The sequence below is a fragment of the Acinonyx jubatus genome, chromosome E4, assembly GCF_027475565.1.
Source record: "Acinonyx jubatus isolate Ajub_Pintada_27869175 chromosome E4, VMU_Ajub_asm_v1.0, whole genome shotgun sequence".
NCBI classification, from domain to species: domain Eukaryota; kingdom Metazoa; phylum Chordata; class Mammalia; order Carnivora; family Felidae; genus Acinonyx; species Acinonyx jubatus.
Window position 1 is genome coordinate 53,583,192 of NC_069395.1, and position 21,560 is coordinate 53,604,751.

At 37.5% G+C, this 21,560-nt stretch overlaps 1 long non-coding RNA gene across 2 annotated transcripts in view; it reads right to left on the reverse strand.

Moving 5' to 3' along the window:
• LOC113595649 (uncharacterized) overlaps window positions 1-21,560 on the reverse strand; it is a 551,139-nt gene that overhangs the window by 333,609 nt on the left and 195,970 nt on the right. For both annotated transcript variants that reach the window (XR_008293228.1, XR_008293229.1), the window contains exon 3: window positions 20,694-20,840. This is a non-coding gene — a long non-coding RNA (uncharacterized LOC113595649). The remainder of the gene's footprint in view (window positions 1-20,693; window positions 20,841-21,560) is intronic.

The following is a 21,560-nucleotide window of genomic DNA, read 5'->3' on the forward strand; positions in this document are numbered from 1 at the left end:
GGACCAAGATTGATACGAGGGAGTTTCCACGGAAGTTCAGGATGGGAGATGTTGTATTTGAGGTTTTGGCATAAACCATGCAAACTTGCTTGTGTCTCTGGCAATTGAACTCAGTTGTGGGTGTTTTAATCTCTCTCTAGGTTCCTGCGGCAGAGGCCATGGTTAGTTACTAATACAACCCCAAAGGGCCAGAGGAACACACACCCATTTTTATCTCCCACTTTTCCTTTTATTGGGATGCATGATATTTGTACCTATTCTGAATGAAAATAATCAAGTCTGGGCTCCTGAGTCTTGGCCCTTCCAACACCACTAGATCAAGTCAGAACAAATTCATTTTTATGAGGAACCACTCCTGGCTTGAATTAAAATTTTTGCTAATCCTCAACGAATTATAGCTTCAAGACTTTTGTCATCAATGGAACCTCTTTTTTGGTACCACTGGTAACAAACCCATTAAATTCACACTCCAAATGAGGTGATGAAGCAAGACTATCAAGTCCCCCCTTCTATCTGCTGTATCATCTCACCCCTGCACTGGCACACCCACCATCTCCTGGCTCTACATACACTTTTGCAATCTAGGTTTGAGATGAAAGCCCCTGTTCTGTGGCAATCAATTCCCACCAGATGAAAGCCAGAAAAGAAACTTCAGAGGAAAATTCTGGAGATCTACTGAGCCACAATGGACACATTTTTCTAAGTACCCAAAGGATAGTGATTATGGCAAATATAAAAAACCTCAATGATATAAGTTGCTTTGTTAAATTCAATGAGAACATTTTTATCTCTCAAGGGCAGAAGTACAGTTAAAAAATTTGAAGGCTTTTTAACTTAGGTGTAAGTAATTTACCTAGCTCCTTATCCCTCCATTGAAAGACGTAGCCAACTTGTTCCAGAGATTTCCCATATGAAAATCAAGAGGGAAATATTGGAGGCAGGTTCTCAGCAAGCTTTCAGAGTCACATGTGAGAGCAGGATGTATGATGAATACACAGGAAGGAAGCAATAGTTCCCAAAGTGATTATGAGGCCTTGTAGGCAGAAAAGGAAATGATAGTTTCTAAATGTAGAAAAAAAAAACAACAAAAAAAACACTTTGGCCCTTGCTGATAGGAACTCACCCTAAGGCAGAAGACAGAGTCAACACTTGCTCTTTCCACATGGTTGGGCAATGGTGGTGTGGAGCTCTGAGATGAGCGGGCACATAAGAGCTAAGACAGTGAACTCAGCACATTCAGTGGCCATAATGTTCACGTATCTCATCTGAGCCTTATAGCTATAGCTTGCTTGCTCACCAGAGCCTTGAGGATTCAAGAGTGTGCAATTATGTATGTGTTTTTCCATTGTCATGGTGTCTAGTCCATGTAAATGGAGATGCTATCCCACAGAATGCCCTGGTGATCTTACTCATTGCTGAATTTGCCACCCTCCATCACTATCTACATTTCTATATGTCTTGACCTGTTTTGACATGTCAAAAAAAATCCCCTATAAAAATGTCATACATGAAAACAGTCCTTTACATAATTTTAGCATTTTCTTTGCTTCCAATTTACATCTTAACCAATGTAAATTTATAAAACACATTTTATTTGATGATAATTAAGATACCTGAGCCAAGATCAATGTTATCAAGGTTTTAGATTCCTTTGTTTGCAACTGTCCCATCCACTCTGAATACTTTTTCTTTTTTTTATTTTTTAAAATTTACATCCAAATTATTGGCATATAGTGCAACAATGATTTCAGGAGTAGATTCCTTAGTGCCCCTTACCCATTTAGCCCATCCCCCCTCCCACAACCCCTCTAGTAACCCTCTGTTTGTTCTCCATGTTTATGAGTCTCTTCTGTTTTGTCCCCGTCTCTGTTTTTGTAGAGTTTGACCTCCTCCTAGCCAATTTGGATGCCTTTTATTTTTTCGTGTTGTCTGATGGCTGAGGCTAAGACTTCCAATACTATGTTGAATAACAGTGGTGAGAGTGGACACCCCCGTCTTGTTCCTGACCTTAGGGGGAAAGCTCTCAGTTTTTCCCCATCGAGGATGATATTAGCAGTGGGTCTTTCATATATGGCTTTTATGATCTCGAGGTATGCTCCTTCTTTCCCTACTTTCTTGAGGGTTTTTATCAAGAAAGGATGCTGTATTTTGTCAAATTCTTTCTCTGCATCTATTGAGAGGATCATATGGTTCTTGTCCTTTCCTTTACTGATGTGATGAATCACGTTACTTGTTTTGTGGATATTGAACCAGCCCTGCATCCCAGGTATAAATCCTGGTTGGTCATGGTGAATAATTTTTTTAATGTATTGTTGGATCTGGTTGGCTAATATTTTGTTGAGGATTTTTGCATCCATGTTCATCAGGGAAATTGGTCTATAGTTCTCCTTTTTGGTGGGGTCTCTGTCTGGTTTTGGAATCAAGGTAATGCTGGCTTCATAGAAAGAGTTTGGAAGTTTTCCTTCCATTTCTGTCTTTTGGAAAACGTTCAAGAGAATGGGTGTTAACTCTTCCTTAATGTTTTGTAGAATTCTAATTAGCTACCTTTCTAGAAAGCTACAGCTTACGTGCACCCTGACACTTGACATTTTCCTACAAGATTCCTCTAAGGTCTCTATTTCCTAAGCTTTGGGACTATTTTGTATTGTTTGTCAAATGCCATACTTATGTCTGTGTTCTTTTCTCCTTGACAAATATAAAATTCTAATGGGCTAACTCAATAAATCAGGCACAGGCCCACCAAATACTCCTGAATTTTTTGGCCTCTCTTTCTCAAGATCCAAACAGTTTCCTCAGAGGCCAAATTGCTTGATAGCTTCGTGGGTATCTAATGAGGTGGACAGGGTGAGGCAACAGGCATAGTAGGGCCACTTAATGTAGTTCATTGTTTTTGATGCTGGGTCTTTTCTGACTTATCATTATTTTTTACATTTCTCACTTGTGCGGATCACCTGCTAGGCACCTCCAGCTTATACTTAAAGAACTGTATTAGAATCAGTAATGTTCAGGATGATTAAGTAGATTTACATGTCTTTTGTGAATACATGGTAGCTGGATCCAAAATTATAGAATACAAATTGAGCACAGAAATGGTCATCTATATTGATAGAGATGAGGTTTTAGGTTGAGCCCCTATAGCAGATACCGCTGGTACTCTTCCCAGATCCCCTCTAATCTTTTCTCATGTTTCTGTGTATCCTCACCAACTTCTGTGTGCTTTTTCTTCTAGTGCTCCCACCTAAGACTCCCCACAGGTACTCTCCTAGCTACCAGAGCTGTTTTTCCTAAAAGGGTAGGAAGCCAAAGAAGTCTTAGAAAGTGTATCCCTCCCCCCCCCCCCCACCGTTGTTAGCTAATGACTGAGTAGTGCCTGAATATGAAAGCCCAGCTCTCTTACATAACTCATAACCTGTAGTTTCCTTTAGGATCATACTGAAGCTACTCTGTAGGGCACTTTGCCTGAAATGGTACTCTTTCTTGACTCAGTCCCCTCTCTCTCTTATTTTCTTCAGTCTCTTACTGAGATCTGAGATTTCCAACCTAAGATAGCCTTTAACATGATTAGAGGTAAGGGTTACCAGAAATAGAGAATTTCAGTGCAGACTGTCACGCAAGAGAAGCCAACATTAAAAAGGATATTGATGGTAGTTTGCTGTATACAAAGCTATATGGGGATTAAAAGGTTAAAATGGTATTTAAGCTATTCTGAACTTGACAGTGATTAGGTCACTACATACACATGAAATATGGTCTTCATAGATTAGAACAAATCCATACTGGATTATAGAGAGATCTGTAGAAAAACAGCCATTAGAAATTCATAGTTTACAATCAGGAAAACAGATTAATTCCTGGGGGAAAGTATTCCATTCCCATACTTATTCTAATATTTTAGTCACAAATATACATTGAATATCTACAATACATACAAAACACTCTGCTAGGCACTTGTAGTTAGCAAAACCAATAGAGCTTAGAGTTTAGTGGAGAAGGCACACTAAAAACTAATCACATGTACAAAAAAAAAATGGGTAAGCATTGCCTTTGTTAAGTGCCTTGAACAATATCTGCAAAGATCTATGAGAGCACATAACAAGAATCCAGACTTAGGCTAAAGGGTCATGGGTTGGCATCCTCAAAGTAGGAGTGTGTAAGCTGAATCTGCAGTATCAGAAAAGTTAACTGGGCAACGGACAGGAAAGAGCATTCTACAACAGATCAGCATATACAAAGCCCTTGAAGCAGTAGGAAAACATTCTTCAATTTAAGAGAGAAACTAGTTTTTACCAACTATTAAGAAAATCTCTCAAAAGGATTCAACTTTTGGTGTTAAGAATTCCAAATTCTTTGATTCAAAACTTTCCTAAGATACACAACAATAAACAATCTAACTTTCATCTGGGGGTAATTCAGACATTAGGCTTATGCAATTCAGTCATTTAGATAAATAACCATGAGCACTTATATTTTAATTTCAACTCAAACTATTTTTGCATTATTTAGAAACACTGTGATTAGAAATTCCATTGGAGGGAGCAGAAATTTACCTCCTCTTGATCTCAGGGGTGCTCTGAAATCCTAGGTTGGTCTTTCAGCTCTGAAACCCTAAGGACTGGAAGCACCACTTTTAGTGTGGATCACCTTGAGGACATAGGGGGAAAATCTCTACTTCCAGTTCATGAAGATTGAATAACAGTTTACTGTCTCACTTGTTACCTGCTCAACATTTCAGAAAGAAAAGGAAAAATTATGCTTTCAGGTAAAGATATATAGCCAATAGTTCATTTAGAAAGACTAAAAGTAGAGTGGCATTTAGGAAGAAGAAAACCCAGACTACCAATGCTCGATGAAGGCATGGCATTGGACTGGGTAAAAACTTCTAAAGAGTAATAATGGAATTCCCATGGGTTAAAAGAGTTATGACTTGACTAGCCTAAAAATTAATGGTGAATTTCCCTCCAGATTTTTCTCCATGCAAAGACTCATTTGTTGTGACTAAATTTCTTACTCCCCATTTCAGTTTTAATAAATAAATTTTCCCTAACTGAAGATGAAGGTATATAGATTTAAAGGATTGGGGAAGGAAGGTAATGATCTGCAAGGATTCTTATGAAACCCACAAAAGTAAACTTAAATCCCTTTATGAAGGGAAATGATATGTTCATTTCACAATGGCCAAGAGAGAGTGCATTCTTTTCTAATTAGTTATATACTTTGACCTATCCTTAACTCTTACTTCTTAGGAGTATATGAAGAAATTTTCAGAAGTTTAAATAAAAGTCTTATAGATGCCCTAAAATAATTATATCAGCCCATAAAAATATGACTTCATTGTATATTCTCTGGCTCAAGCTACTTACCAGTGCCAGCCTAATATCACAGTTGGGTCAAAAGGCAGTCACCACCCTCTCTCAGTAGAAACATATTATAAACATATGTGATATTACATATGTTTGTACATGATATTACTTTTACGAAACTCTAAATCAAGTTTTCAATTCTATTCCAAATATTAATGCACCAACCAGTATTTTTAAATTTGGGCTAACTTCAGAAGGTTCTGAGCCAGTGAAGTTGTATTAACTTCAAAACTCAAATATTGTTATATGACCCTCAGAAAAATTGAGTATGAAGTATCTTTAGACATTTTTGTCTTCAATGAATCCCATGAAATTTTTATATGTCTGGTTATTTTCTAAGGTACCTTCTATCTCATTTGTAATGAAATATAACCCATAAAAATCACAACTGATCCACTACCTAGTTAAAAACAAGCTTACACAGTTAGAAAATGACCTGGCATTTATACTGGTTCAGTCTGCTATGAATAATTAGAAGAATCATACAAAACATGAAATCATGAAAAAGCTTTGTGTTACATACTGGTATTGCCACATGTGGTTTTACGAATATTTTACAGCTGCTCTACTAGTTCTTCATTGACATATCCAAATACTCAATGACTAATGATGACACTGGTAGACATAAACTAATAACAGTTTTAGTCACTGAATCTTAAAACTGGTTAATGCACATTCTGAAACCCACTTGAAACATAAGAAGTTTGTTTAATTTTACCACAGGGACAATATTTTCAAGCCTTTGCTAAGGTCAATACCACACCATGTTTTCATCATGACATTTAATTTTCATACAAGAGAAACTAAATGAGCTGATTTTTGAGCTCAGCATGCTGGTAGCAGCTTCTGGCCTGTCCAGAAATTATTTATTCCTAGGCTGAAGAATGTCAAACATATATTTTAGAGAAGACATCAGTTATCTACATTATAATCCTAACAAAACCAGTTCAAAATTTCAAAGAATCGTGAAAATACTTATTTGTATTTTAAAAGTCATTTTAAATCACTTTCACTAACTTGAGATATCCATACTTTATAATACACACACACACATACACACATACATTGATGAATATAACCAAGTTGACACAGTCAGTTTCAGGCATAGTTGTTAAATCTCATTGAAAATAGAACCCTCTTTTCACTATGTTCTTTTCTTCAATTTTATTATAATCTAAGGTAAGGCAATATTATAGCATGCTGACTGTTACATGATTCAACAGAAAATTCAAAGTGAAAGGCATCAAATTTTATTCTGATTCCATAATTAATTCATGCATTGTTAAACAGTTTTGTTTGGGGGTGTTTTAACATTGGAAATGAACTTTTAGAAAAATTTGGCAGCACTACAACTTCAGTGCTTTGCTTTATCTATGCTGACTATATATCAAAATAAAAAATTCAGAATTACAACTGTCAATTTTCAGTCATTGACACTAATAGTGAATGAAAAAAATATATAACATATACAAATACATATTATATAATTTATTTATAATTAGCATCTACTTAAAATCCGAAGTCCTTTGCTTTATTTATTACACCCCCTTCTCAACAATGTGTTTCTATCAGAACTTCTAATAAGTAGCAAAATTGACTAACTTTCATCTTTTCTATTCACTTTACACTTTCCTCTCTAAGGTTTTCATGATCAAGGATACAAGTCTAAAAATCTCTAAACCAGGAAGAGAAGAGCAAAGATTCTAAAAGCTTTCAACAGAAACAATTCAAAACAGTTAGTTCTTGATCATCTGGTTTGTGGTATGCACGGTTCTCTTGCATTTCTTTCCTTTTTTAAGTGATTGGAAAAAGCAGACATCAGAGTGTTGATGGATCCTCCACTAATTCCAGAGGTCTAAAAAATATTCTGAAAGGTAATAATTCTAATAAAAGCAAGTGTCACCTACACATTAGTAACTCATTTATAAGTGGGAGGGAATACTTCTTGTTTAGTTAAACATTCCTTCCAGCACATAGTAACTGAGCATCATTTGGGTTGTATTGTGGAAAAGTGTAAGTTGGGAAAAGGAGTAGAGAGTTCTCAGGTGCAGAGAGCCAGGACTCAGAGGCCACCTACAAGTCTGTGAAAGAGTCAGGGATGCCCTGATGAGGACGGTCAGAGGGGAAATAGGGAGCAATGTTAAGTAGAAAGATGCTTTTGAGGTAAAATTGAGAGGACCTGACCAGTTGATTTAACAGGGTGAAGGAAGAGGAGAAGTCTGGATGATTCCAGAATTTTCAACTCAGATAATGGAGGAAATAAGGGGATTAGTAATAAGGAAAGACAATGCAAGAAGAACAGGGCATTTTAGGTTTCTCTGGGGTAGTGACATGTAGAGAAGAGATTAAATAAATTCTAAATTAGACCTGAGGTAATCTGCAGGAGGAAGACAATGGAAGAAATTTCTAGGAATCAGTTATAAATGTGAATCTCTAGTTCAAGGGAAGTTTAGGGTAAGGGTAAAAGACATGTTTTAGGGCATACAGGTTAGAGCTGAAGAGAGAACTGTTGGACACACTGCAAGTAAGAGCGAAGGGCAAGAAGAGAACAGAACATGGAATTCTGATAAATAATAAGAGACAAAAGAGGAGTCAAAAGAGTAGTAGAGAGGAAGAGAAGAAGAAGAAACAGAATCTATCTTGAAATTGAAGGAGGAAGACTTTCAAGAAAGAAGAAGTGGTCAATAATGTTAAATACCATAGCCAGGTTCAAAGAATGAGAATGGCAAAGAAGCCACTGGATTTGGGAAATAGGATTTTTTCACCAGTGACCTTTGAGAAGGTCAGATCAGAAGGGGCAGAAGTCAAATTTCAGTGAGTAATAATGCATGAAAGGTAAAAATGTAGAGATGGCAAGTAAGTCCTATATCAATAAACCGGGTAGGAAAGAAAATAAATGGTGGTTAAGGGATGGTGTAGAGTTTTCAGAAAGGGGAAATAATAAACATATCTGTGGGTTGAGTGTTTGGAACATATGGAGGGAGGGAGAGAGAGAAGGGGGGGGTAGGGAGGGAAATGGAGATGCAAAGAATGGAGTGAACTGATGAGACACAATTCCTAAGGATGCAAGAGGGAATGGGACCAACAATTTAGGTGGAAGAATTCACCTAGCAATTCAGAAGTATCTCCTCCACTTCAATAAGGGGAAACAGTAAGTGAAAATATGGGTATAGTATAAGAACATTTTTACCCAATAGTGTTTCTTTTTTCAATGAAGCAGGAACCTGGGTCACCTGCTGAGGCTCTGAGCAGAGTGGAAAATTTGGTGTGTTTTCTGTGAGGAACAGGAACAGAAGCTACTTGGGAAGAATAAAGAACTGTTCAGCGAGGTAGACTCAGATTAGGGATGATACATCTGTCATGAAATGAATCATACACTTTTTCTCCAGGAGGTTGCAGCAGACCTAAATCAGAGCCAGAATAATCACAACACTAAGTCTCAAGCTCAATGTTTTCAGTTAGCAGCATAATGGGGAGATAAGAAAAGCTGTATGAGATACAGAGATGATATACTTGGAAGGAAAGTGAAGGCAATTAGGGACATGGGGAAATAGATCTAATAAATCAGATCAAGGGAGCTAGAATTCAAATTTATTTTAATGATGAGCTTTACTGAGAATGAGGGAGAGATATATAGAAGGATAAGAGGTTGTGGTCAAAAGGGAAATTTCAGAGCACAAGACTTGAAAGGTCACACTCTTCCAGGTGCTGACCCAGTCCAAGGCATATCCATATAAGTGTGTTGCTGAGTAGAGAGGATGAGATAATTGGAGAAGAAAGATAAAGTTACTATGAGGATGTTAGATAAGCCATCAGCATAAAGAATAGAATGGGATGTTGAAGACCAACTGTGTCCCAGTTATTAAATTATGCATCAGGTATGGGGAGTAGCCTTCAGTTGGACAAATGACTACAAAGAGAGTGACAAAAGGGGGAAAATTCAATTGCAATTAATAATATGTTAGTTAAATCACATAGGGTATGAAACTTCAGCCACATGACTCTCGTGAGAAAAGATTATTGCAGAGTTAAATGGCATGACTTTCAGTGGTGTACAGGCTGTTGAGCTAAGGGCATAATCAGGAAGAATTTGAAGGTGAGCAAAGAAAGCAGACCCAGCCTCCCAGGCTCAAGAGAAGGAGCTACAAGAGAATCAGTGCTTCTACCTAAGGAGGTTTTAAAGGAAGTGGTATTACTGAGAAGACAGGTGAATAAAGAATATAGATAAAAGGTGGAAATGGGAGAGATTTCAGGATAGGTGTTATTGAAGGGATAAAAACATAGACTTACCAAGAGTTGGTGTCTGTGCATAATATTAAAGCATAATACAAAAACAGCCTTCCTACATAATTTAAGCAGAGGACTAGAAGATAGAAAATACATTGCTTTTTAAAATTATAGCATCTTTAAAGTCTAGAGCATTATAAGTACTCCTGAAGTATTTCATAAATGAATGAGTTAAGTAATTGAAATATTTTATCCATCTATAATGAAACAGGAGGTTTGGGGTCATTTGACTACCACTGGTTTATACTGAGCCAACTGCACCCTCTAGTTTTATTGCTGTTGGCTCAAAGTTTACTCACAAAAGCCTGAGTTTAAAGATACAGCCTGTGACTATAGATGTAAATAAAGTTAATTAGATACAAGGGGCTTGTGTACATTGCTTAAGCCTCTTCTTGAGCCAACCTAGCTTTATAAAAACAGATACGTTTCTTTCTAAAATTCCATGGTTTTTGAAAGATGTTCCAGAAAAGATAAATTCATTGGAGGTAATTTAGAAACCATCAGAGAAGCCAAGACTAGGAGATGTAATTCCATGTTGAGGCTCTACTGTCTAATTTCAACAGAGCACTATTGCTTTTATCTACTTATATTTGGTATTTCTTTTTCTTTTAATGTTTATATTTATTTTTGAGACAGAGAGAGACAGAGCATGAGTTGGGGAGGGGCAGATAGAGAGGGAGACACAGGATCTGAAGCAGACTCCAGGCTCTGAGCTGTCAGCACAGAGCCTGACACGAGGCTTGAACTCGTCAACTGCAAGATCATGACCTGAGCCGAAGTCAGATGTTCAACCGACTGAGCCACCCAGGCTCCCCCTTTGGTATTTCTATAATTAGATTTTCTTTTCTTTATCTATCTTTCTTTTCTTTTCTTTTCTTCTTTTCTCTTTTCTTTTCTTCTCTTTTCTTTTCTTCTTTTCTCTTTTCTTTTCTTCTCTTTTCTTTTCTTTCCTTTTCTTTTTTCTTTTCTTTTCTTTCCTTTCTTTCTTTCATTTTCTCTCTCTCTCTCTCTCTCTCTCTCTCTCTCTCCCTCTCTCTCCTTCTCTTTCTTTCAAAGGTTGTGTTGTGGAGGGATGTTATTTCTCTGAAAAGAGCACAGATTTTCAAGTCTAACTAATAGTCCAGGGCTCACAAAGAGACTAGTGCCTGTAAAAATCCCTGATTTGAAAGTGTACTCTGGGAGTATGGGTGAGGCAGAGGTAGACCTGTCCTTACAGAGCATGCAGCCCAGATTCAGACCAGATCAATGCCTGACACTGGATTTCAGTGGAGCCAGGTTGTAAATTATATAGGGTCTGAAGGAAGAAAATTTCTCTGGAGAATGATGAGATTATCCTAGTCCTCAAAAACTGTTTCAAATAATGAAATTTTTCAAATGCAAAATCTATCAGATAGTAAAAGTCATACACATGGGGAGACAAGGTAACATAGGTGAAAACCAGCACAAACAACAGATACAGAAATAGACCCATAAGAGCTCCAAATACTATGGTTATCAGATACAATTTTAGAATAAATCTGCTTGTTATTTTCAGGGAGATAAAAGATAATATGGAGATTTCAGCAGGGACTGGGGATTACATTTTTTTAAAGTAGCAAATTTGAAAAGAGCTCTATAAAAAATCCTACAACATTGAGGACAACCAGAAAACTGGACTTGTCCTACTGCCTCAAAAAGTAAATCTCCTTGATGGTATCAGAGAGCTAACAAGGCAGTGAAGAATTACAGGGGAATAGATACATAGATGGACACTTGATTTATACCCAGTGCGGGAAAACATATTTTTTAAAAATAAATAGTGTTGGGACAATTAAATATCTACAGGAAAAATGTGAAACTTGACCCTACTTCTTCACCCTGCACAGAAAAAAATCAACTCCAGATATATTCATGACTTTGGAGTAAAGAAAGAATTAATGAGGTTACTAAAAGCACTAACCATAAAGAAAAAGCATACTAGCCGCAAACAACATGGAGACAAGGAAAATTTGAAGATAAAGACAAAAAGAAAGTTGATGGTACAAGTTCCCTGAAGATCCAGGAGTGGACTCGGAGGGGAAACACGGGTGGAAATGCTGGTTACGCAAAAAGAAGCAGGTTACCTCCCTGGAATCCAAAGGGAGAAGGCAAAGATACAGCGCAGATGCAGGTAAGCTTGCAGATGGCATTGCATGAAGATGGGCAGTTCCTACCTATAGATTTTTACTTTTTTGGCATAGTAGAAGGGGAGAGAGGTAACGTGTTGAGCCTGTGGGACAATGTAAGAGATAGGACAGGTAAGAGGTTTGAGGACAGCGGATAAGCTCTTCAATAATCATTATTAGAAATGGGAGCTAGAACTGATGAAATACTTGGTTGTTTAGCAGTTAAGATTTAGCACCATGTTTTTATCATGACACCAATTTAGCTCAGTAGGCTGGACATAAAAAGAGAGAGAAAACAGTTGGATTGACATATATGATGATAGTTTGGGTCTTATCAAACTAGTAGAATGGAGAGTCAACAGCCAAAGGTGTTGATCCAATTAATTATTAAATAATATTAATAAAAGTGATGTATTATGTAGTTTAAGCTACATGGAAAAGGAAAAGGACAGGGAGGGGCTGACTGCTTGGGGATTAGGAGGGATCAAGAGACTGGTGATCCTGTTGAGGTATGAGAATAGACAGTAAAAGTAATCAAGTGATAGAATTGGAGGATGAGAAGATGAGAGTCTATGACATGGGATTAGAGTATCTGAATTTAAGATTTTAAAGGAGAGTATGGGTGAATGATGTCAAGATCCAGTGTGTGATCACTGGAGTATGTGGCTTATGTGGAATATACATAAAGGTCACTGGAGTGGAAAAGACCAAGAACTTGAGAGGCCAGGGTGTTATATGGTCTTCCTATGCACATAGTGAATTCACCAAGAATGACAGCAAGGTGGGCATATGGGAGAACACTATGAGCCAGGCATAACAGGAAGACAACAGATAAAAGCAGAAAACGATTCTATACTGAACCGAGTTATATACAAAGATTTCTCATAAGACAAATTTAGATCTCTATCCATGTCTCTCTCTATCTACCTATCTGCCTATTTGTCTACCTAATCTCTATCATGTCTATCTTAACACTATCGGTCCATAACTGTTTATACATGTATAATAGGTGGACATGCTAAAGATTCTTTGCAATGAGGTAACTGGCATGTGAGTGTTGTTACTGATGGGTAGATACTATTGTAATTTTTCATACATCTTTAAAAATGACATGATTGATTCTAATGCTTTAATATACTAAGATGTTTGTACACAGTTTTAGCTGAATCACATATTGGCCTTTTCCCTCCCTTGCCACTTATGAGAAAAATTCTTCTGACTACATCACTGATCAGTATCCTGATTCTATTCATAAACATACTGCTGCAATTCTTTCTAATCCTTTATCACCTCTGTTGATAAAATGGAAAAACATTCTATCTCCAATTACATACTATTGAACCCTGGGGTAAGAAACACTAGTGTTTTATCTGAGAAGGTATTAGAAGTAGGCTGAATGAGGTAGAAGAGGCTGTGTGTGGACTTCCTCAAATATTTCTGGCCTAGAATTCCATTTCCAATTCAAGGTTTTGGACTAAGCTCTGATTGATCTCTCTCTAGGTTTCTTCAAAAAGGCAAATACCCACATCAAAAGGATAACCGATAAACTCCTGTCATGTTGGTGTAAACTAATTTATCAGATCACTCTCCTACAAGATCCCTACAAGGTAGGAAGACCAAGCAAACATGGAACAATCAGGAATTTTCAAGGAGACAAGCACTGGCTGAACTGAAGATGCAGCTATAACGCCTTTGTCTTTTCTGCTTTATTCAAAGGCTTTTCCAAAAAAGGGGTCATGTATTCTCATATGCTTGCCCTTTTTAAAATAAAGCATATATTTATACATGCATAGATAGAAGATTAAGAAATTGTATTATATATAAATCCCAAGGTTATACACTGCTTGATAAAAAACCTATCTCTTTAAACCAAAGACTTCAGAAATCCTTTATTTATGTACTACTTTTGTTTCCTAATTTCAATGGACTCTAGGAATGATAGATGTGATAAAATTCACATGGTGCTTAGGACAAGCCCCAATGACAAGAGCTTTTCATCATGTTTGCTATCTCAATGTCATGTTTGTCACATCCCAACAACCAAAGGAATTCACCCTGCCAAGCCCAAATGCAAAGCACAGAGAAACAGACACTACTTCATGGAAGGAGCTACAAAGTCACACTGCAAAAAGGAGAGCACACAGGGATGAGAAGAATGTTTCACCATTTTTGCAAATCAATATATTCAAGAAAGGTGTGGAAGGATACGTAGTAAACTGATAATATTATCCACTTTTCCAGGGAGGATCAGCAAAGGAAACCATATTTTATTCACCTGTATTTGCTTGACAACTACATAAAGCACTCATTACCCTCATAAATATTTTAAGTAGAAAAAAGTAGTAAATTTTAAAAGCTTATGATGATTCCAATATTATCAGCACAAGTTTTATTTTATGGAAACCTTAATCATTAGCATTTAAACGAATAGAAAATAGAAAGAAAACACCCAAATAATGCAATTTTGTCAATCGCGTAGCATTATTGAAGGAGACCAGACCAAGAAATAACTTCACTGCATGATCCACAAAATTGTTTTGCAGTTTCGCAGCTCACAGATTGCTTTTCAGTGGATACATCTAGGCTTCTAAAACTGAGTTTCACTTTCAAATGTCAAATGCACCCTTCAGGAAATACACATGCTCAGCCCGTTACCTTTGCTTATAAAAAATCTACTGCCTTTTCAGTTAACACTGACAGATGAAAGGACAGTCTCTGATCTTTTGGCCAAGAACCAGTCATATAAAACCTCCCTTGGGCTCTAAGTTAGTAATATGAAATGTACAGTACTAGTCACAAGTTTTTTATGACTCAGAATTTGCAAAGAATTTGACCGGGTGTCCTTTCCTAGTTTTGGTGTTATCGAGCCTGGGGAAACTAATATCATAATGATCTATAAAAATGCCTCAGGTCTCTGTCTCTTTAAAGTAAGTATCTTTGCACTTCTGTCTCCACCAAGGGAATCTAGGATACAAATCATATGATAGTGTTTATGACACACCCAGTTCTGTTCTGCAGTTTGTACAGACCCTATTTTGTTCACTAGAGTGCTTTATTATGACTGACCTTACTAGTCTCCTCCAAACTATAATACCAAGAGCTTTTGTACTAAACCATGTAAGAGGGTTGCCCTTTGCATTGTCTGTCATGTTGAAGAGCTTCCCTTTGAAGAACATCTTTCCACCACATTAACACCCATATCTCAGGCCCTTTCTGCCCAATAGCCAAGTAATCACATACTACGATACTGTATATGCTACCCTAAAACACAGGGACATCCAAAGGCATGGTACATCAGATAAGAGAGTGAGGACTCCCATCCACCAGTCAGTCATCACCCTCAGTTCTTTTTTTTTTAAAACGTTTATTCATTTTTGAGAGACAGAGACAGAGTGTGAGCTGGGGAGGGGCAGAGAGAGGAGACACAGAATCTGAAGCAGAATCTTAAGGGTGCCCCTTAAGTTCTTTATTCCTAGATTTTACTGTCATTTGGAAAGCATGCACATGAAAGTTCACCTGATCTTTTACCAACTTCTGGTAAAATGAGTGACTGTCCCGCATAGATTTTATGATTAAAATTTCTCCATCTACTCAACACCCAAAAAACAAATAATCCAGTGAAGAAGTGGGCAAAAGACATGAATAGACACTTCTCCAAAGAAGACATCCAGATGGCCGACACATGAAAAAATGCTCATCATCACTCACCATCAGGGAAATACAAATTAAAACCATAATGAGATACCACCTCACACCAGTCAGAATGGCTAACATTAACAATTGAGGCAACAACAGATGTTGGTGAGGATGCAGAGACAGAGGATCTCTTTGGCACTGCTGGTGGGAATGCAAACTGCTGCAGCCACTCTGGAAAACAGCAAGGAGGTGCCTCAAAAAATTAAGAATAGAACTACCCTACAACCCACCAATTGCACTACTAGGTATTTATCCAAGGGATATAGGCATGCTGTTTCAAAGGGGCACATGCCCTCCAATATTTATAGCAGCACTATCAACAATAGCCAAAGTATGGGTAGAACCCAAATGTCCACCAACGGATGAATGGATAAAGAATATGTGGACACACACACACACACACACACACACACACACACACACAATGGAATATTACTCGGCAATCAAAAAGAATGAAATCTTGCCATTTGCAACTATGTGGATAGAACTGGAGGGTATTATGCTAAGCAAAATTAGCCAGTCAGAGAAAGACAAATATCATGACTTCACTCATATGAGGACTTTAAAACACAAAACAGATGAACATAAGGGAAGGGAAACAAAAATAATATAAAAACAGGGAGGGGGACAAAACCTAAAAGACTCTTAAATATGGAGAACAAACTGAGGGTTACTGGAGGGGTTGTGGGAGGGGGGGATGGGCGCAATGGGTAAGGGGCATTAAGGAATCTACTCCTGAAATCATTGTTGCACTATATGCTAACTAACTTGGATGTAAATTAAAAAAAAAAATTGGGGACGCCTGGGTGGCTCAATTGGTTAGGCGTCCAACTTCAGCTCAGGTCATGATCTCATGGTTGGTGGAATCTGCACTGACAGCTCTACACTGACATCTTGGGCTCTGCGCTGACGGCTCAGAGCCTGGAGCCTGCTTCTGATTCTGTGTCTCCCTCTCTCTCTCTCTGCCCCTCCCCCACTCGCACTCTGTCTCTCTCAGTCTCTTGAAAATAAATGTTAAAAAAATTAAAAAAAAAATTTCTCCATCTATGTGAATTGTTCTAAAACAGTTTGGTTAAAATCATAAATTGGCTGAAAACAAAAATGTTTCCCATCACTGCTTGTCAACTATATATAATGTAGATTATTAATATTATATTGATTACTATATTATGTTAATAATATATATTATTTTATATATTATTTATAGAACATTATATATTATTATTGTATAATTTTATACACACGTAATTTCTGTGTATCATGAGACCATTTTATAATTATTTTATGCTACAATTCGTTTTAAGTATTTTCTTCAGAAAGTGGTTTAGGCATCATTTTTGTTGCACTTGTTTAAAAATGTTCATTTACATTTTAGTATTTCTACTTTTCAAATCTTATAAAATTACTTTAAAGTCACTGGTTAATATTTTTAGGAATTATAAAATAATATTTCTCTAAATAAATTACCCAAAATGAATCAGTAAGTATTTAGAGTGCCTACCCAGTTGCTCATTTGCCATCAATTTTTAAGCAATCTTATTTTAAGCTTTTAAAAACATGCTTTAAAAGTTACTTTGCCCACTTTCTATAATATTTAACTATGTTTTCCTAAATTTTTTTAACAGAAGGTACTGTCACAAATCATTCTTTTTATCTACAAATCATTCTTGATAAAGAAAAGTAAAACTTTCAAAAAGAACAGATGAATGTCTGGTTTTCTTTTCTTTTTTTGTCAAGTATTTTTGAAAGAGCATCATGGTTTAGAATGTTGCTTTGAAATTAGACTAAGAAATAAAGAAACGAGAAATATTTTCTAGATCTTTTTTTTTTAGTTTCATAGACTTTATTATACCATTCACCCTAAATCCTCAAATACATGATTACTGCTATCCCCTTTTGTAAATAAACAAATGATTTTTGTAATAAAATGGTAAGCATCACTGGGTGAAAAGCTGCAGAGATTGGAAATATCCATTTTTACCAATATCCTAATTTTAACAATTGTTTCCAACCAGTTGATTTGTAGAAAACCATCTACCTTCAATTTGCCCATATTAATACTCTCATTTTAAATTTCAAACACACTTGGGGCACGCTGGTGGCAAAGTTGGTTACGTGTCCAACTCCTGATCTCAGCTCAGGTCATGATCTCACGGTTTCAGCCCCACATCAGACTGTGTCTGATGGCACAGAGCCTGCTTAGGATTCTGTCTATCCTCTCTGCTCCTCCCCTGCTTGTGTTTGCTCTCTAAGTAAATAAATACACTTAAAAATTTTTTTTTAATTTCAAACACAAAAATTACATTCCAAACCTCAAAGTGTTAGAAAACTATTTCTCACGTTATTCATGTAGTCTAGGTGTTTACTGTATAAAAGGGGTTTCATTTTATACCAGTCATCTGGTCACAAAGACTGTATTAGTGATAATCATCAGAAAATCTGGCTTCAACCACCCCTGAAACTTGAATGTCTGTTTCTTTGGAACATTAGGAGGTCTTTCTGAACATCGGTTGGTTGCATTTGCCCACTGCTCTAGAGTTTTAAAAGATCTTTTTATGGGAGTCTGCTAAAGGTATTCTTTCCTCCTGTCCACCTGGTATACAGCACCACCTCTGAGATTCTGCCTTGTAGCACAAAGAAGTTCTAATTAGAAAATGGATGCATGAAACTGGAGACACTAGGCAGGGAGCCAAAGATGAACTTTCGAGGCAGCACTCTCCTGGGTGTAAGAGCAAGGCTAAGCTGTAAGGGTTCTCTGTTTTTTTGTTGGCAAAACTCATGCACTCTCAGAGAAAAGTCTCTTCCTGGCCCAGGCCCATCTCCATAGTTCCAGAAAACTCACTGCCCTCTAGATAAGGAGGCAACTACTCTTGTCTGCCTTCATCACCAGCACCACCCACAGTAATTCTGAAAATGACAGTTATTGGTGTCTGTGTTTTGGGAATACCCTTGCTCCCAGAATCATGGTGCTTGTTAGCACTGGTGGCTTCCTCCTCCTCATTCTACTGTCAAGAAGCAAAGAGATTATCAGCTTTGGAAAGGAAAGGTCAGCCCAAAAGCCAGGCTATTCAGGATTTTCCCAGTAGATACTATAATGACACTTCTGGGATTATGTTCTCAGGCCTGGAATGTCAAGAAACATGAGAGGGCAGGATGACAAAGGTAAGAGAGCTAGCTTGGCAATCAGTAGACTGTTAGTTCTAACTGTAAGACAACCTTTTGCCTTCCCTATACTAGTCCCTCAATCTATGCTTCTATCTGCCTTCCTCCCCAATTGAGGACCCAGTTCCATCATTTATGATCCCACACCATTTTCGTGTGGAATCCCTCAAAAGGAGATAAAGACTCACGTGCCAGTAGTTTAGCTGAAAGGTTGAAAGGGGAGTGGAGAAATGAGACATGGAAGGGAAGGCAGCCAACAAAGGATGTTTTTTCTGGAGGGGACTGGAGATCAATTCTGTGATTCTGTTACTCAGGGTGACAATATGGAGCAGGTACCTCAGAGGAATCTTGCCAGTGTGTCAAGAAGGAGCTGAGGAATTTATACACCAAATTCCTTTGAGGGCTGCCCTGGGAGGTTGTAGGCATTCTGGTGCTGTGACCTGTCATGCAGTTGGGCAGAGCATCCTTCCCAAGGCAACCTTCAGGCCAAGAGATACAGGTCCTGGGCAGGAACACACTGCAGGTGAGTGCAGGGTGGGTGAATGTCTGCCTTTCCCCACCCTTGTATTTGATAAAAGAATAAAAAGTAAGAGGGAGAAGGAGAAGGAAAGAAAGTTTACAAAAAAGAAAAAGAAAAAAATAAAGGGGGAAGGAGGGAGAAGAAAATTTGATTTCATAATTTACTTCACATCTACTATGTGTAAAGCACCTCATCCACTTCTCATAGCATCCCTATGACACAGGCATTTTATTATCCTCATTTTACAGATGAACAGACTGAATTTATTTATTTACTTATTTTTAATTTTTTTTTCAACGTTTATTTATTTTTGGGACAGAGAGAGACAGAGCATGAACGGGGGAGGGGCAGAGAGAGAGGGAGACACAGAATCGGAAACAGGCTCCAGGCTCTGAGCCATCAGCCCAGAGCCCGATGCGGGGCTGGAACTCAGGGACCGCGAGATTGTGACCTGGCTGAAGTCGGACGCTTAACCGACTGCGCCACCCAGGCGCCCCTGAACAGACTGAATTTAAAGAGGTCAAGTGAAATCCTGCCAAGTCATACAACTGACAGGTTAAGGAGCAGGGGGATTCAAATTCAGGCTTTCCTTTTCTGCTCAAAATTCTTAGTAGTTTCCTGTTCCTTAAAAATAAAGTCTCTCCATGAGCTGATGATACAATTTGATGGAAATGAAGACCCCTGGCCACGGAGTCAAAAGAACAGAGCTCCAGTGCTGGATATGCCAGTCTCAGCCCCACTGGCTTCATGCTCCAGTCACCTTCTCTCTCTGGGTTTCATTTTCCTGGCCAGTAAATTAAGGAGCTAGATTAAAGGATGGTTAAGGCATCTGCCAGCTCTAACAGCTTAGCATTCTTTTCCACTGTTACCTTCTGTTAGTCTTCTATGCCCAACTATCTTCCAACTAAACTGGAAAAGCCTTCATTCTCCTAAAAGCTCATGCTGTTCCAACAGTCTTGTTCTTCCCGAGCAGCTGTCCCTGCCTAAATCTTCCATATATTCCAAAGGTTTCTCTCCCAGAAAGGTTTATTTTATCCCTCTAGCTAGAAACAAGATTCTCTGAAGTCTTCAGAGAAACAACATTTCTCTGAAGTCTTACTATATTTTCTTTATATTTTCCTGATTAGGTCAAATTCTGTGTCTTGTCTGGGAAGTTACCTTATACACAATTATAAGTCACCATGTACAACACGGACTCTGGAGCCAGATTGCCAGGACTATTCTCCCAGCTCCTGTACTTCCTGGATATGCAAACTTGACCAAATTATTTCCCTGCTTCTGTTTCCTCTCAGTGATATGGGGATAATCATTTTAAATGAGGCTAATGGGCTTTATAAATTTAAATGAGTTAACATATGTATAGTGTTTAGAGCAGTTCCTGGCACATAACCCCTATGCATGCATTTGCCATTATTATTCAAAATCATTAGCATTTTTGTTTTTGTTTTGTTTGTTGTACTTTGAGTATGTTCTTTCTCTTGAAATCTTGTCAGTGTGCTATATATACCATTATTATGATTGTACCTGTCATTATCTTTCTTTGTTTCTTCCCTTCTTTGTTTTGTTTGATTGCTTTCCTTCTGCAGAAGTCCTTATCATTTGCTGTTTTGTATTAGGCAATATGTTCTATTAAGATCCTTGGGAGTTTTTCCTTTGTGGGTTCATCATTTCCTACAAAAACATACAACATATATTAAACACTTAGGTGTATAATTTTTTGAATGAACAAACATAGGAAATAGAACAAATAATATATACTTAATAAATATAGACATTGGTATTTCTCCCTCCACTCTACTCCCAAGTATGAGATCCTAAAATTAAAACCACTTTCAATTGTATTTTCTACCCTCAACTCTAGCCAAGAATAGACTTTTTTCTTAAGTATTCATTTACAATAAAACTGTATCTCCATCATTCTTTTCTGCAAAAGTCTAAAATACCTACCTGACAATGTATTCCTTGTGGGTAGAAATTCAGAATATCTGGGCTACTAAGACAAAACTCTGAGTGTTACCTTCAAAACAGTCTAGAATATCAACTGATAATTCTTCAAGTCAACATGAATTAGTTTCTTTACAGATAAGATAAAACAACTTTCCAGGTATTGGTGGTATCGTCCCATCGTTGGGGGATACTTTTCAAATTTCCCTTTATTGTTTTTAGCTAGTTTGATTGATTAAATCTGCAATGCTGGCTACACAGAACATCTTGGTCAAAATGAAGGGAATGAGATGAGTTTGTATGAAGGTCAACAAGTTTAGCTCATGTTTCATTTTCTTATAAACCCATGGCTTTAAAGACATTGACTGGGCAATGTCCTCCTTATCATGGACAATCATAGTCATAGTATTAATAAACTATAACTTCCTTGAAGATAAAGTATCTTAT